Below are 9990 nucleotides of genomic sequence, written 5' to 3'. Positions count from 1 at the left end.
TTCACTTAATGTTTTGATGGCGTCTTTATCTTGGTATCTGAAAGGTTCTCAAACATTTTTCAACCTTCCGTATATTGCAATAACTATCTGGGATAAGTGCAAAGCCATTAAGACTATATATCACTTTTAAGGGGGTCAGGATATGGATTTGGGATGGGACGGGGGGGAAGGAACGGTGCCCAACCACTTGGACAGTCGGGGATTGAACGCCGATCTGCATGACGCGAGACCGTCGCTCTACCGTCCAGGCCAAGTAGTTGGGGAAAAAAAGATATTTGGCCGATGTAATCCTCAGGTGCCAGATCGTCTCATTTCGTTAAAAATTCATTCGTTAAAAATACACTTATTACTATAGATTAAAGCACCGTAATATTTACATTTTCTGTGCATCGGTGTCGTTCGAGGTGGGTTGCTTGGGTTCGTACGTCTTTAGTTAGGCAAAACAGTTGCATTTTTAACGTTTCTGGTTAGTTGCTGCATTATATGTTCACAAAATAAACAATTAATATCAGCAAGTTTCTGGACCTTAAGGGAACGTAACCCTGTGAACGGGTGTCTACCACTTAAGGGTTCATCTCGCTCAAGAAAACATTGCCCTTTAAGCGGTTATTTCATACATAAGGATTCCCCTTTCCCCTTAGGGGACGTCCCTTATTTACAGAGCAGCCTCGCACTTACAGTATCGCGTTGAAGAATTATCTCTCGCTAAATGGTAATGTCAACCCCCCCTCCCTTAAATGAGGGTTTTCTTACCATTAAACACTGTCTCCTTGAACAAAAATAAATTTGTAAGATTAATTTGTAAGAATTATGCCATTTTTCAATACAAAATCAGCTATTTTTCTCCAAACTTCCACCAGTAGGAGACCTAACCATTCCCATCTTGTTTAACAAAATGTCTCATTAAAATGGAACAACATGGAATAAAGAAGAAGAACCCGCCTCTTTAAATCACTAAAAAGAAAATCTATAAATTATAAATACAACATTCTCCCAGGATCTTTCGAAGGAGTGAGGACCCATACTAAAAAAAAAATCCTAACAAAAGCGAGAGGATCTAGGGCGCGCGCGCACACACACACACACACACACACACACACACACACACACACACACACACACACACACACACACACACACACTGCCCTTCAAAGTTCCCGTGGATGCCCAAATCCTCTTCGACGTCCATCCTAAGACATCCCTTCCTGAGCGCCCTAGAGCGCCCGCGGGCGGGCTGTTTATGTGACCCAAAGCGGGAGTCCTTCACCCTTTCATATTTGATATCAATAATCGCTGTGGTGGGGGCCATTGTAATCCAACTCCCGGGACCCTGAGTTGACCGGTGGAGCGAGAGACTTGTCGCTACCTGCACTAGGGAGGGAGAGAGAGAGAGAGAGAGAGAGAGAGAGAGAGAGAGAGAGAGAGAGAGAGAGAGAGAGAGAGAGAGAGAGAGAGAGAGAGAGAGAGAGAGACAGAGAGAGACTGACAGAGAGAGCAAGAGAAAATATCACAAGATCAGCGATCATTCATTTTTCGGATATTCCAAAAATCAATTCAACTGACCAACATGAAGGTTCCAGCACATATGTTGCTCCACCCACCCCAGCTGCGTCTAATATGACCGCACATTAACATTACATCAGATTGTTACTAATGAAACACGTAACACCTCATTAAATAGCTCAGTTCCTATAATGAGGCTGAGGCAGGATAGGAGCTCTTGGCGTGTTGTATTCACTATCATTTATAGTAAATAATGATGGTGAGTTTAGTAAACACATTATCCATCATTTATAGTAAACTCTAATAGTAAACTAAGTCTTAGACTTAGTAACGAGAGAGGGAAAGAGAGAGAGAGAGAGAGAGAGAGAGAGAGAGAGAGAGAGAGAGAGAGAGAGAGAGAGAGAGAGAGAGAGGGGGGGGGAGGGAGGGGGAGGAGCAGCAGGCATAAACGGACAGAGGAACGGTGAACAAAAGGAAGCAATGCCCCTTTACCAGACAAGGGGAGGAGGGGGGAGGGGGAGGGGGGGGAGATGGGGGTTAGGGGTAAGGTCTCCACAAAGGGTTAGAGGGCTCCACTGTCCCCTTAGCTTCCCTTAATTAACATTGTCAGCGCTGACCCATACCCATACCCATCACTTTCCTCCCCTCCCCCCCCTCCCCCCCCTCCCCCCTCCCTAAACCCATAACCCTCTTGCACAGTGTTCAGATTGGCAAATTTTTTCACTAAATTTAATGTCATCCCGTAAAGTCTCGTTCAATAATTAACACAGATGAAGAGTTAACAAAATAAAAAAAAAAACACCATTTTCGGAATTTGTTGGTGGGGGGGAAGATGATCGATCATTTTTGGTTTTAAATTGTGAAGACATGCAAGCGAAACGAGACCGGGGGGGGGGGGGGAGGGGGAAGGTGGACGATAAAGAGTGAGACAGAGACGAAACTCAGTAGAAATGATTCAGACAATGAGAAGGGTTTTGATACCCGTCATATTCCCGGTCATGTGTCTGTTTGTAAGGCGGGAGGGGGAGGGGGGTGGAGTGTAGTGGGGGGGGGGGGAGTGAGGGTGGGGGAGGGGTTAGGGGGGGAATGGGGGGTGGGTGGAGGGGGGGGGGACTTAGGATGGGAGGGGGAGGGGGGAGTGGAGAGAAAGGATGGAAGAGGGGAGGGTTGAGGGAGGGGAAGAGAGAATAAGATGGTTAGAAAAGTGAGAGGAAGTGGGAGAAAGTGGATAAGAGGAGGGGGGGGGGAGAGGGTTGTCCAGGCAGGGCACCGGGCTGTGGATAGTTGAAGGATGGGGATAAGGGATAGAACGGACATAAAGGGTATAGAGGGAAGAATGGAGCTTAAGAGAAGAAGGACGAAGAAGAGGGGCAGATCATGTCCCAAATGAAGCGAAGGAAGTGTTAAGTAACAAGGGGAAAAGTAAGCGCAAAGTGGGTTCGCTAGCGTTGTTAGCACAAATTTTAATGCTGCAAGCCCCGGACGTCTGGTTCCCCGCCTCGCGCACACAAAACACACTCTCTCGTTATTATATATATATATATATATATATATATATATATATATATATATATATATATATATATATATATATATATATATATATATATATATATAACCGAAAAAGGAAAATGCATTGGAAGCCACTTCCATCCACAACTTAAGGACAGCTTAGACAAGGAATTAGAACGTGAGATTAGATTGGTAAAAAGATGCCACAGGTTCAACAAGGCTAGAAAGCGGGGCATAAATTGGCGAAACATCACTTCAAGTAATCAACGTTTAGTAAACACTAATATGTATAAACACCAGTAGATAATCACCAGCACCACCAATCACCAATACGTCCACCACCATTCACCACCAAGGGAGGGAGGGAGGGATGGGGAGGGAGGGTTAGGGAGGAAGGGAGAGGGAGAGAGAGGGGGGGAGAGAGAGAGAGGGGCAAGAAGAAGGAGGAACCGGTGGATACATCTTGAGGCATTGTCCTTTTCCATAGGACGCCATACAAGGATGCCCACGCTACACTCAAGTGATCAAAGCATCCCTTCCCTGGTAGCTCCATGTGTAAGGTGTATGGTGCCCGGGGACAGAGAGAGAGAGAGAGAGAGAGAGAGAGAGAATACCTGTGAGTGGACGAGCCATGTACAAAGCACAGCTAGGGTCCTCATACCATCCCTGGCCCACCGTCCCTTCTCGTGGTCATGAGTGAGAACCGCTCATGGCTCAGGCAGGATCATGAGGAAGGCAAGATGAGAGAGGACCCCAGAGCAAGACTGGTATGGGAGGACATCACTCACATTCAAGAAGATCAAAGGACCTGGGGTTGTGTAACACACAGCCTCCCCGTATGCACCCAACGTAACTTTTTTTGTCGATATCAATGCATTACGACGTTGTAAAAACGCACAAATAACGTTTTTGTTGTGATCTGTGTTTGTTGGATTATTTAGGTAAGGTAATTATCAAAAGGCGATAAGCCATTACGACTATACAGCTCTTTAGAAGGTACATGAGAACAAGAATCTGGGATAAGACCTGATCCTGGTAGAGAACTACCAGAGTGCTGGAAGAAGGCCAATGTTGAGCCTAAATACAGACAACTAGATGGAAAAGGAGCAGCAATACATTATGCTGAGATACTAATACTTTATTTATGATAACAAAAGAGAGAATTGCGTAACATAGGATAAGAAGGGCCCCGAAAACACAACGTCATCATGGATCGAGTTGTAACAAATCTTGAATCACAAGCTTGATCAAATTCTGTAATAGATCGATAGATTAGAAAGGGCACACAATTTTGGATCGTTAGCTAGCCTTTCGCATCGCCTCACAGGAAATTGGCTCACTAATCCATAAAGACAAGTTTGGGGTTGCAAGGGGGGGGGGGGACGTATTCCAATATGTAAGGAAAGCTTATGTTCAGCGAGGACAAGTTACAGCCCAGCTCCTGTGCCAGGTAAGTCCACAACGGGCTCACCATAGCCCGTGCTACTTTGAATTTTTGGTTCCAAGTAGCGAATTTTAAACAACATTCAGCGAGGAATGAGGATTCAGAGTGGCAGGAAGAGACGCAGTTCCCAAACACTAAAATCATGGACTCATTCTATTCTTGATTTACGTGAAATATCTCCCAGGAGGGTAGGGGGAAGTGGTTGGGGGGGGGGGGGGGGGAAGTAGTGGATTTCCTATCCGTGTTTGTACTTGAAGCCAAAAAATTAATGAAGATAAACAGAACGTATGACTGCATGATAGCTTCAAGAAAACCTGAACGCAGTGCAAGTATAATCTGACACGTGGCTGTTAGAGTTCAACTCTTTTCAAATGTAAAATAATAATATAGAAAGGGTATTGTGACCACATGCGGGTCAAATGGTACCAGCACAATGGATAAATACTCAAGAAGTCACATAAAACCAATTTGGGACAAACACTACACCGTAATGTTTAAACATGACACCAGATCAACACACACACACACACACACACACACACACACACACACACACTGGACACTAATCAGGAATCTGAGTTACTCAAAACTGTATACAACCAAACATGTCTGAAAACCCACCAAATGTGGAGAATGTATTGAAGCACCACGCCTCCCAGACCTGTCCCACAGCTATGAGCAATGACTTGCAAGAACTGACTGGAGGAACTAACCCTCTCGTCACTGGAAGAGAAGAGCAAGGGAGACTTGATTACCACATATCGTATAATCGAGGTAGATAATCGACAAGGTAGCTAATCAACGAGGTAGATAATCGACGAGGTAGATAATCGACGAGGTAGATAAAATGAAACGAACCCGGAGGGATCACATGTCACATATTCAATGTATGATGATTATAAAGTGTAATGAACCTTGAAGTTGAGTTTCAGCAGCAAACTCCAAACACAGTTTAAAAAAAAAATAGATATATCAAAACCCAAACGAAATCAGTTAACACCAGTTAACTGAAGGCAGAAAGACAGGTCTCAAGAGCTAGAGCTTAACCCCACCAGCTTTACTAGACGAATACGTCAACACACAAATACAAAGGTGGGGTTTGTAGCGCCTTCGGCTCGCAACCCAGGATCGCGGGTTCGATCTCCTTGGCAAAACAAAAGCATTTGGGCCACGCTTCCTTCCACCAGATACCTCTGTTCACCTAGCAGTAAATAGATACCTGGGTAGCAGCCTGGGGTATGGGGTAGCAGATATAATAGAGAAAATAGGTCGGGAGTCGTTATTTTAGACACCCGACGGGTGGGAAAGTCGGGGTCCAAGAGCTAATAGCACGATTCTGCCCGAACAAATAGGTAAATACAAGTAGGCGAATACCGAGAGGTACCCCGTGTTGGTCAGGCCTAACTTGAAGGGTTGAGACAACTTCTGTACGTTCAATAATGTAACAGTGATGTCGAGGCTATGTAATGAGGACCTCTTCGAGTGATTCCAGTTGTTACAGCTGACTATATCAGTGTTGGACCCGGGCCACCGAGTGTAATCAAGCTGGTGTACACACACACACACACACACACACACACACACCCACCCACCTTTACATAATGCTGGGTGTACGGCCTGCGGGCGCAGATCTATAAAAAACAATAACTTAGGCATAATGATGTTTCTCGTTCACTCTCCTGCTCCTCCCCCCCCCCCCTCCCCTACCCTCTCCACCCCCCCCCGAGACAGTTTCCTTGTGTTGAGGAAATGATAATTACCTCCTGTGACACCTTCCATGAATCTTGATTAGCTGCTGCCTTACCTGCCCCTCTCTCAGGGGGACCAAACCCCACACGCGCCGGTTAATTGGGACAAAAGTCGTGACGGGTCGATTTGTCGGGTATTTCCTGGTGAGGTATGCGACTGTCCCTTTTACAGCGCCGGTGGTGGGGCGCCCCGAGGGCCCGCTGGAGGAGGCGCTGAAGGGTCGGTGTAGGCGAGGGGCACTCTGGAATATTTTGCTGCACAAATCATCTTCGTTTTGACGTCGTTATGACTCGCACGCTTCTCAAAATGTATCGTTCGTGGCTCGGAATTCTTCATCTGGATTCCCCCGTCGACTCCCACTGGGCACAGACCGAGGACTATGAGCGACTGATGGCACGAACAAAAGAAAAGAACATCCTGAGTGAAAAAAAAAATCGACAATAAAAACATAAAAAAGGACAAAAAGAAAAAAAAAAAGAAACAAGAATCACATCGAATCGGGCCGAAGAATGGCGGTGATGACGACGACCCGATGACCGGCTTCAAGACGTCTAAAAACTCCCTAAGGTGTGTGTGTGTGTGTGTGTGTGTGTGTGTGTGTGTGTGTGTGTGTGTGTGTGTGTGTGTGTGTGACACAGACGAAGCCCACTCTGCATCTGTCCGGCCCCACCGTCTCACCCGGGGAAGATTTTTCTTTAATAACCACTTTAGTTGGTATCTCGACCCCCGTCCCGTCTCCCGGCGCAACACCCGCTCGCATTCCTCAGGTCCTGGACGCCCCTGTGGACCCCCGCTACAAGGGTCGGAGTCGGCCAGACGCCTCGGTCCAGGGATGGGCCCCGACACCGCCTCGCCATCTTGATATGAAGGTCCAAACATCCATAAAGTTCTGTGTTTTGATGCAAAGGAGTATGGGATATTTAATTGCTGACACGCCACGTAACATATGGATATTGCCCGGGCTCACTCCTCGACGCATCCTGTCCTTTATCGTCCTATCCTGCTTATCATACATACCTTGCTGTTATTAGGCGGGGTAGAGGGGTACTCGTAGGAGAGAGAGAGAGAGAGAGAGAGAGAGAGAGAGAGAGAGAGAGAGAGATAGAGACAGAGACACATACTTGGTATTCCTGGCTTCATTTTACCGCTAATAAAGGTTTACCCTTAAGAACGGATTCTGAAAACTACTCAATTGGTGCCATTATTATCAATTGGTGCATGGGGGGGTTTGGCACTGTGCTGCGTTGCGTCTACTTCGCCGACTTGCTACTCGTCTCTGAAGCTCTGGCCTGTGCTGATGAATGCGCTCTAACCTTCACATATGGTAAAGAAGAAATGCCGACTGCTACAAGGCTCATTAATTAGCCATTGCAGCAATATCTGAGGAAGGCAACGGCAAGTCACATTTGAGGCGGAAAAATCACAGGCGATAGTAATTATTAGAGAGTATAATATCGCCAATGGAAGAGGTATTCAAATGTGTGGAAAAACCTAGTGTTCATTGACGAAGTTAATATCTTGAGTGAAGTCTGACTTTTCAGTGACCATGAAAGGTAACGTGCAAGCAAGCAGGACAGCCAAAAAACTAAATGCCTTAAGGCAAATATCATACATTCTAGACAGCAGTGGCTGCAAAACTTTCTATGTGGCCCAAGTTCGCTCCTGATTCATCCAGTTCCCAACTTGATTGCTACTGACCATCAAACTTCAGTTATTCATAATGGACTCGGTTCATAATGTTATTCCTAATGTTATTCCTAATGTTATTCCTAATGTTATTCCTAATGTTATTCCTAATGTTATTCCTAATGTTATTCCTAATGTTATTCCTAATGTTGTTAAGTTATTCAAAAGGCACTCAAAAATGAATTTCTAGAGCAGGCTTCAGGTAAGCTGAGGTAGGATAACAGCTCAGGGAATTCTAGACTAAGTTTGAAAGAGAGAGAGAGAGAGAGAGAGAGAGAGAGAGAGAGAGAGAGAGAGAGAGAGAGAGAGAGAGAGAGAGAGAGAGAGAGAGAGGGGCGAGGCGCTGGAGTGGGCTGTGCATGTTTCATATTATTTGAGGTTAATAACTCAGACCTGAGGACGTCTCACCATCTTGTCCTAAATTGCAATTTTCTTCCACGGACGGAGACTGATGGGTCAAGGTGGACGGTGGTGGTGTTGGCGAGGTCTGAACCTTTACATCTCGCTTACAATCTTCGTTGTACCTCTGAACAGAATTATGGGTGGAGGTGGCTTCCACTACTTCTTTCAGTACTTTCGAGTGAACCCGCATCTTTGGCCTCCCCCGACACACTCAATACCTATGTTTTTTCACACAGATACATTTGTGTGATTTCATGTGATCTCCTGAAGCATATTTCACCACCCATGCGAGGTATAAGTATTTCCTGCTTAGAGTCATTTGTGTTTCCACTTTTCTCCTGTGTTCTCTTGTCCTTCATTCCTTCTCTCAATATTAAGAGACTGTGTCCATGATGTCTATTTCATTCGGTATTTTGTATGTCGTGAATCCCTTCCTTTCTGTCCATCCCTTCCGTTTCTTCTCTCCTCCTGGGTTGTAAGATTTAGTTCTCTTAATCTATCCTCGTAATTCATCTTAGTCTGGCGCTCATCTTGTTAGAAACCTCTGTATATATTTTTCCAATGATTGTTTGGTGTCCAACAAGGTGCGGATTCTAGACCCTTTATTGCTGCATATTCCAGCCCGACCATCAAAGGGTTTAGGTCAGTCACGTCAATTACTAACAAGAGAGCCAGGTTCGAGGCCTGCCACATTTATCTACCTATTGAAACCACCTCTCATTGTATTTTTGTCTTTCAGTTGCTCTCTATTTAAGTGATGTAAATAGCGTTTTCTCTGTTATTCCTGCTCGTTGCTCTCCCATTTGTACATCTGCCTTTCTCGGGAACAATTTCAAAAATATATTGACAATCAAGGAAGGTACAGGAAGCCTTCATTTTCTCGTGCTTTGATAACCTTGTCATATAACTCATGTTACAGTTTGTTAGGCGTAACAAACTGTAACTCATGTTACAGTTTGTTACGACGTAACCCCTCACCGTCCTCACCTCTGGCGAGGTGAGGACGGTGAGGGGTTACGTCAGCCTTGGAGACCTGGTTGCTGGGATGTACTGTGAAGTAATACATGCATACACTTGCAAATACACGCACACATAAATGTGTATGTGTATCATTATACAGTGAAGAGGTAATCAATTTTGATGGAACAATGTTAGAGATAAATTAATTAAACGACGAATAATTATAAGATTACATTTTTTTGCAAACGTGCTAATTGGATTATATATGTTGGTAGCTGTCTTTTTTTGGGTGAAGTTGAAAAATTAACTCTCCAAAAGTTTATTTGACAGCTTAATTATGGCCTTACGTTAAGAGATGCGTTTCGCTGACTCGGTCAACATTTTCATAGGCTTAGTAGTACAAGTAAACACTGAAGCAGCCAGACACAACCAAGAGTAAAGTGATGTGTCGTAAGGGTCAATAGTCCCACTGCACCCTACCCATCTCCTCTGCTTCCTTGCTGGGGGTCGCTGGCGCCGGGTTCGAGAGCGTCTCTTTATGTCGAGTCGCTGGTTTACCCACGTGTCCGTGGATGAAACCATTGGAATGGTGTTGAATAGAGTCATTCGGGATCCAGCTTATACTTCCCCTTTGACATCCCAGAAGGCATACTCGGCAAGCTACTCGCAGTAGGTACTAAAAGAGGCACTCTTACCGAGTCCTGATGGGCGCATGTACTTCTCAGGTTGCTTAT

This window comes from Procambarus clarkii, chromosome 26 (genome assembly GCF_040958095.1).
Source record: "Procambarus clarkii isolate CNS0578487 chromosome 26, FALCON_Pclarkii_2.0, whole genome shotgun sequence".
Taxonomy (NCBI): Eukaryota; Metazoa; Arthropoda; class Malacostraca; order Decapoda; family Cambaridae; genus Procambarus; species Procambarus clarkii.
The sequence above is the reverse complement of the archived record's forward strand: the minus strand, read 5'-3'. Positions refer to the sequence as shown.